General features: G+C 38.5%; 1 non-coding gene across 1 annotated transcript; it reads right to left on the bottom strand.

Moving 5' to 3' along the window:
* Nucleotides 1-248: 248 nt before the first annotated feature.
* Nucleotides 249-355, bottom strand: LOC111821128 (U6 spliceosomal RNA). The gene has a single exon (XR_002824595.1). It is a non-coding gene; the product is annotated as a U6 spliceosomal RNA (small nuclear RNA).
* Nucleotides 356-8,532: the final 8,177 nt, after the last annotated feature.

Here is an 8,532-nt window from a genome sequence, read left to right as displayed (position 1 = left end):
TTTTTTGATATGTTGCTGAATTCTATTGGCTAGAATTTTGTTGAGAATTTTTGCGTCAATGTTCATGAGGGATATCAGTCTGTAATTTTCTTTTTTGTGGTGTCTTTACCTGGTTTTGGTATCAGGATTATGCTGGCTTCGTAGAATGAGTTTCGGAGTATTCCATCCTTTTCTATGCTCTGAAATACCTTAGTAGAAGTGGTGTTATCTCTTCTCTGAAAGTTTGGTAGAATTCTCCAGTGAAGCCGAAAAATATGGAATGCTTCACGAATTTTCGGGTCATCCTTGGGCAGGAGCCATGCTAATCTTCTCTGTATCGTTCCAGTTTTAGTATATGTGCTGCCGAAGCAAGCACGGTCTTCTGGATTTCTGATTGCTGTCTCTATATGGATTCTTGCAGCCTGTTAAATTTGTCATTATGCTCTTGAATAACCTTCTTAAGATCCTATATTGCTTTGTCCGTGTGTTCTCTAGCTCGTTCTGCGTTTTGTCTGATCTCCTTCCTGATCTCTTGAGGACTCCTGTATATTAATCTTTTTTATTCTGCCTCTGGTAATGCCAAGAAATTCTCTTCCTCCAGAAAATTTCTTGATTCTTTATTTTGGGAACTTGCTGAAGCCGTCATGACCTGCCTCTGTATGTGATTTGATATTAACTGTTTTCTCTGAACCATCAATAAGTTATTATCATTTATTTATTTTATATTTGCTTACTGTGTCTTAGCTTCTTGTTTCATTTTGTTTTGATATGCCCAAATAGGCTGCTCATGTGAGCTAGTTTGATTATTGGTGCTTTTGAAGTTGTAATGTCCTGTCACCAGGTGATTAGATGTGTTACTAAGTATATGAGTCCAGGAGTCTGTTAACTTTTCTTGTATGGATTCAGCTCAGATGTCCAGGTAGTTGGTCACCAAGTGTGTGGTGCAGGTTCTCACCTACAGTCTTAGACAGGTATAGGTGATTGGAGTAGGCACAGGTACCTGGCTGCAGTAAGGGGTCAAGCGCTGAGCAAGGCTGGGGGCTGACGGCTGCCCCTGAGTGTCTGAAAGGAAAACGTGTCTCTGTTCCCTAGAGCTAGTAGGTAGGTGGGTTTTGCAGCTGGACTATGAGCACCCAATGCTGTTGGCTGTAAGGATTGGGGGGCACCACTTATTCTTGGACCCCTGTCGTGGGTGGCTAGGTGGCATGGGTGGAGCCACCAGTCCTCAGGCCGCTGATGTGGGCAGGTGAGGAACCTGTTAATGGGCAGAGCAGTGTCAAATATCACAAACCTGCCATTTCACAGCTGAAACGGTTGAAGTTTGACTTCAGGTATATACCCTGTTGTACTGTGGCAATGAGGGCCTACACTGTTGAAAAGGGCCCACACATGTCCATGCAGAGGTGGAAGGCATTCAAAGTCTGTGTTCCCTTTATGCCTGTGCTTAGGCAAAGGAGCTGTGCCAACCCTGAGGTCCTGGCTTAGGGGAGTCGGCAGCTTATTTTTTCCCTGTTTGTTAATTTGTTTCCTCTCCAAGGTCAGGAGAATGGCTCAGGGCACGTGAGGGGTCGTACTTCTGGCCCAGGGGACTTGGCAATCGCTGAAGCCAGCCCAGGACCCAGTGCATAGCAGGGAGTGGGGAGGGACATGGGGGAGATAAGTTTTTCCCAAACAGGGTGTTTTTTAATTTTTATTTTTTTTAATCCCTGCAGTAGGCCAGATGCAAGTATTTATCTTTAGCCTCTTGAGTGCTGCTTTTCACTGGTTCTGGATGGCCAAGTAGACTGTCTGCTGCTGGGCCTCTCCCAATGTGGAAAATGCCTCCCAAGTACCACTGCTCATCTCACCATGCACAGGAACTGATCCAGCCTGAGGGGCTCAGGCTCCCACCGGGTCAGGTCTGGCAACTCTTTGCTGCTTCCAAACCATCTCTCCCTCCACCCGCCACTCAGTCCGATTCCTCAACTTTGCCTTGGTTGTGCAGGGTTCCTAGATTGCTGTAAACAATCGATTCACTTGCTTTTCCAGGTCTTTGTTGTAAGGGACCACAGGAAGCATCTGACTACTCTGCCATCTTGGCCCTGCCTCTATTTCTAGCTTTTTAAGGAAGCACCATATCGTCTTCCAAAATGGTTGTACCATTTTGCATTCCCACCACCAGTGCATAAGAGTTCCAATCTCCTTGCAACCTCTCCAGCATTTGTTATTTTCTGTTTTTTTGATTAGTGCCAGTAATGTTGGGATGAGATAGTATCTCATTGTAGTTTTGATTTGCATTTCTCTAATGACTAATGATCTCGAGCATTTCCTCATATGTCTGTTAGCTGCCTGAATGTCTTGTTTGGTGAAGTGACTGTTTATATCCTTTGCCCATTTTTAAATTGGAGTATTTGTCTTTTTATTGTTATGGTGTTGCAGTATCTTATAGATTTTAGAGATTAGACCCTTGTTGGATATGTCATAGTCCAAAGTTTTTTCCCAGTCTGTAGGTTCTATTTTTGCTGTTTTGATGAAGTCTTTTGATGAGCGTAAGTGTTTAATTTTTAGGAGATCTTTGTTATATAGTTTATCTTCTGTGTTTGTGCACTGTTAGTTATGGTTTGTATCCTGTTTATGCCATATATTAGGGCCTCTAGCATTATCCCTATTTTTTATTCCATAATCTTTATAGTTTTAGGTTTTCTACTTAGGTCTTTGATCCATTTTGGATTAGTTTTTGTGTATGGTGTGAGGTATGGGTCCCGTTTCATTTTATTATGGATGGACATCCAGTTTTGCCAGCACCATTTGTTAAAGAGACTGTCTTTTCCCCATTTAGTGGACTTTGGACCTTTGTCAAAGATCAGCTGACCATAAGCGGCTGGATTTATGCTGGGTTCTCAGTTCTGTTCCATTGGTCTATGTGTCTGTTGCTGTACCAATACCAGGCTGTTTTAACTATCATGTCTGTATAGTAGTTTCTGAGATCAGATAGTGTGAGGCCTCCTACTTTATTCTTCTTCTTCAATAATGCTTTACTTATACGGGGCCTCTTTCCTTTCCATGTAAATTTAACGATTAGTTTTTCCAATTTGTTAAAGAATGCTGTTGATATTTGGAGTGGGATTGCACTATATCTTTAGATCTCTTTGGATAGGATTGGCATTTTTACAATATTGAGTCTTCCTAACCACGAGCATGGTATGTTTTTCCATTTATGTAGGTCTCTTTTGGTTTCTTGCAGTAGTGTTTTGTAGTTTTCTTTGTAGAGGTCTTTTACATCCTTCATTAGATTTATGCCTAAGTATTTTATCTTTTTAGGGGCTTTTATAAATGATATTGTTTTCCTGATTTCCTTTTTTTGTTTCTCTTTGTTGGTGTATAGGAATCCAACTGATTTTTGTATGTTTATATTGTATCCTGCTACTCTGCTGAATCTTTCTATTAGTTCCAGCAGTTTTCTCATGGAATCTTTAGGATTCTCTATGTATAGTATCATATCGTCTGCAAATAGGGATAGATGTACTTCTTTCTTACCGATTTGTTGTTGTTGTTAAGTGCTGTTGAGTCAGTTCCCACTCATAGTGACCCTGTGTACAACAGAATGAAACACTGTCCCGTCCTGCAAAATTTGGATGCCCTTTATTTCTTTTTCTTGCCTTATTGCTCTAGTGAGGACTTCCAACACAGTGTTAAATAGGAGTGGTGATAAAGGGCATCCTTGTCTTGTTCTTGTTCTCAGGGGAATGGTTTCAGCCTCTTTCCATTGATAATGATGTTGGCTGTTGGATTTGTGTAGATGCCTTTTATTATGTTGAGGAATTTTCCTTCTATTTGTATTTTATTGAGAGTTTTTATCAGGAATGGCGTTGGACTTTATCAGATGCCTTTTCTGCATCGATTGAGATGATCATGTGTTTCTTTTCTTTTGTTCTGTTTATGTGGTGGATTAAGTTGATTGATTTTCTAATGTTGAACCATCCTTGCATACCTGGTATGAATCCTACTTAGTTATGGTGTATTTTTTTTGGTATGATGCTGAATTCTATTGGCTAGAGTTTTGTCCATAATTTTTGCATCTATATTCATGAGAGATATTGGTCTGTAATTTTCTTTTTTGTGGTGTCTTTGCCTGGCTTTGGTATAAGGGTTATGCTGCTTCATAGAATGAATTCAGGAGTATCCCTTCTTTTTCTATACTCTGAAATAGTTTGAGTAGTACTGGTGTGAGCTCTTCTCTGAATGTTTGGTAGAATTCTCCAGTGAAGCCATCTGGGCCAGGGCTTTTTTTGGGAGTTTTTTTTTTTATTACCTTTTCAATCTCTTCTGTTGTTATGTGTCTGTTCAGATTTTCGACCTCAGTTTATGTTAGTTTAGGTAGGTAATGTGTTTTTAGAAATTTGTCCATTTCCTCTAGGAAGTGTTGGAATATAGTTTTTCATAGTACTCTGTTTTGATCCTTTTTATTTCAGTTGGGTCTGTTGTAATGTCCCCCATCTTATTTCTTATTTGGGTTATTTGCTTCCTCTCCTATTTTTCTTTTGTCACTTTGGCTAATGGTTTGTCGATTTTGTTGATATTGTCAAAGAACTAACCTTTGGTCTTGTTGATTCTTTCTATTATTTTTTTGTTCTCTATTTCATTTATTTCTGCTCTAATCTTTATTATTTTCTTTCTTCTGGTGACTGTAGGCTTCTTTTGCTGTTCTCTTTCTATTTGTTCGAGTTGTAGGGCTAACATTTTGATTTTGGCCTTTTCTTCTTTTTTGAAGTGTGTGTTCATTGTTATAAATTGTCCTCTGAGCATAGCTTTTTCTGTGTGCCAAAGGTTTTGGTATGATGTGTTTTCATTCTCATTTGATTCCATGAATTTTTTAATTCTGTGTTTGATTTCTTCTGTTATCCAGTGTTTTTTAAGCAAGGTTTGTTCAGTTTCCAAGTTTTGGTTGCTGTTTGAGTGATATATATTTTTTTCCATCCTTTGATTTTTAAAATATTTCTGTCTTTGTGTCTAAGGTGTGTCTCTTGTAGACAGCATATTGACGGGTCATGTTTTCTATCCATTCTGTCACTCTCTATCTCTTTACAGGTGCGTTTAAGCAGTTTACATTCGGTGTGATTATCGATAGGTGTGAGTTTATTGCTATCATTTTGTTGTACTTTTTTTTTGTAGTGCTGACATTTTCTTTGTTCCTCTTTCTTTCCTGTGCTGAGTTCCTTTTATTTATGGAATTTCTTTTCATTATTATGGATGTTGTGTTTATTGAGTCTATGTTTTTCTTCTTTTTTATTTTGATGAGTCAGTTTGTTAACTGTATTTGTGCTTATGTTGAAATTTACACTTATCCTCCTAAGTTTAAACCAGTCATTTATTACTTATGCCTTGATTCCCTCTCCATTTGAAAATTCTGTACCTATACTGTTTATTCCCCCTTTTGTTGTTTTGATGTTGTCATCATTTATAGATTAACATCTCTGGTTCCCTGTTTTAAATCTTTTAGTTTTGTTTTGTTATTGAGTATTCTTTACCTAGGTTGGTATCTGGCTGATGCTGTCCTTTGTCTTAGCCTCAGATTGTTGTCTGATGTTGTTGGTTCTGTAACCAAAGGACTCCCTTTAATATTTCTTAAAAATTTGATTTAGATTTTACAAATTACCTTAATTTCTATTTATTCGGAAATGTCCTAATTTTGCCATTGTATTAGAGGTAGAGTTTTGCAGGGTATGTTATTCTTGGTTGGAAGTTTTTTTTTTCTCAGTGTTTTATATATGTCATCCCATTGCCTTCTTGCCTGCATAGTTTCTGCCAAGTAATCAGAGCTTAGTCTTATTGTTTCCCTTTTGTAAGTGACTTTTCTTTTTTCTCGAGCTGCTCTCAGGATTCTTTCTTTGTCTTTTGTTTTGGCAAGTGTGATTATGACATGTCTTGGTGACTTTCTTTTGAAATCTATCCTATATGGGGTTCATGGAGCTTTTTGAGTGGTCAGCTTTTCGTCTTTCATGATATTAGAGAAGTTTTCTGCCAGCCAATCTTCAACAATCCTCTTTGTGTTTTCCATTTTCTCCCCCTGTTCTGCAACTCTGATCACATGTACATTTTTGCTCTTCATTGTGTCCCACATAATTCTTAGGTTTTCTTCATTCTTTTCTCTGATTTTTCCTTAATCAAAGTGCCGCCCATGGATTTGTCTCCACTCTCACTGATAATTGTCTTCCATTTTTTCAAATTTCCTTGTAAAACCTTCTATCGAGTTGTCCATTTCTGAAATTTTGTTGTTTATGTTTTGGATTTCTAGTTGCTATTTTTGTATTATTTCTGATTTTTTGTTTATTTTGACATTTTGTTCTTCTATTATTTTCCTGAATTCTTCTATTGCTTTGTGTTTTCCTTGATTTTGTCTGTGTTTTCCATGATTTTGTCTATTTTTTCCTTAGTTTTATCTGTGTTTTCCTGGATCTCTTTCCTGATCTCTTGGAGAGCCATAAATATTAGTCCTTGGAATTTCATATCAGGTAGTTCCACTGCCTTTTCTTCTACTGGAAGGTCATCTGATTCTTTATTTTGCTCTTTTGCTGGTGCCATCTTGTCCTGCTTTTTTATATGTTTTGATATTGTCTGCTGTCTCTGAGACATTCAAGTATTATTTTATTTATTTATTTACTGTATGTTTGTTTGCTTCATCCTGCTTATTTGTTTTGTTTTGGTATGTCTGGGCAGGCTGGCCAGGCGTGCTTTGTTGTGTGTTCATCTGTGGGCACGATAGCTTTTACCACCTTGTCTGGATGGGCAGGATAAGTTGCTTAGCTGAGATTCAGCAGGGCGGGGCTGGTGGGTAGGGAGGTCATGGGGTCAGATGCTTAGCTGTGGGGCATCTGTACTGATCAGGTATGAAGAGAGGGATCTGGGGCTGGGTCACTTGGCTGTGGCACAACAGGGCCATCTTTGCTCTGGGTGTGTCCATGCCATTCCTCTATCTTCTACTGGGAGTTCTGTGAAGGTGCCTTTCTGTGCTCTTTGTGCAGGGTTGTTGGCTTTGTCTCAAGATGGTTGTGCTGTGCTGTGTCAGTTGGCAAGGACCTCTATGCCGTATCTGTACTCGTTGCTGTTTTCGATCAGTTTCTTCTACTCATTGGCTTCCGATCTACTATTTTATCCTTTCATTTCAAGTTCATGGTTCCAGGACTGATGTCTGTATCTGTTCTACTTGGTTTTTCTGATTTTTGTTGCAGAGGGATGGCTTGGTGCATCTGACTAGTTCACCATCTTGGACCCACCTCTGGCTGTAAATCTTTACAGAAGCAGACTGTTACATCTTTCTCCTACGGAGCAGCTGGTCAGTTTGAACCACTGAGCTTCTGGTTAGCAGCTGAGGGCTTAACCACTGTGCCAACAAGATTCCTTCTCATCTGTATAAGGGGTATAATAATAGTATTTACTTTATATTAATTCCTTCAATGAATATTTATTGAACCAGTCATGCTTTAGGCACTGGGGGCATATTAGTGAATAAAACAGTAAACATCCTTGCCCTCATGGAGCTTATATTCATAATGTTGTATTGAGGATTAAATGAGATAATGAATTCCTAGTGTCGGGCACAGTACCTGGCACATAATAAGTCCCCGATAAATGTTGGTTATTGCTATTATGGTTGCTATTACTCTCTTGAAAGTTCCTGTAGCATGAAAGATCTAGGTTTGTTCATTCATTCAATAAACATTTATTTAGTGCTTACATCATGCCAGGCACTTTGCTAAGAACTAGGAGTAAAGAACTTGGAGGAACTATCTCTTCTTGGCCCAAGTTCCAACAAATCAGAATATTAAAAGTGCTGCTTCACTCAACAAGACACGGAAGATCTAAATGTGACAATCAACCAACTTGATCTCATAGACATATCCCGAACACTCCACCCAACAGCAGCCAAGTATACTTCCTTTACCAATGCAATGGAACATTCTCCAGAATAGACCACATATATTAGGCCATAAAGCAAGCCTTAACAAAATCCAGAGCATTGAAACACTACAAAGCATCTTTTCTGACCATAAAGCTGTAAAAGTAGAAATCAATGACAGAAAAAGCCAGGAAAAAAAAAAATCCAACATATGGAAATTGAACAACACCTTGCTCAAAAACAACTGGGTTATAGAAAAAATTAATGATGGAATAAATAAATTCATAGAATCAAAAGAGAATGAAAACACATCCTACCAGAGTCTTTGGGACACAGCAAAAGCAGTGCTCAGAGGTCAGTTTACAGCAATAAATGCACACATCCAAAAGGAAGAAAGGGCCAAAATCAAAACATTAACCCTACAACTGGAACAAGTAGAAAGAGAGCAGCAAGAGAAGCTCTTGGATGCCACAAGAAAGGAAATAATAACAATTAGATTAGAATTAAATGAAATAGGAATAGAAAAACAATTGAAAGAGTTAACAAGACCAAAAGCTGGTTCTTTGAAAAGGTCAACAAAATTGATAAACCTTTGGCCAAAGTGACAAAAGAAAAACAGGAGAGGAAGCAAATAACCTGTAGAAGAAATGAGATGGGTGATATCACAACAGACCCAA

Source organism: Trichechus manatus, unplaced genomic scaffold (genome assembly GCF_000243295.1).
Source record: "Trichechus manatus latirostris isolate Lorelei unplaced genomic scaffold, TriManLat1.0 scaffold00066, whole genome shotgun sequence".
Lineage (NCBI taxonomy): Eukaryota > Metazoa > Chordata > Mammalia > Sirenia > Trichechidae > Trichechus > Trichechus manatus.
Note: the sequence above shows the minus strand (reverse complement) of the source record. Positions and strands in the feature narration are given on the sequence as shown.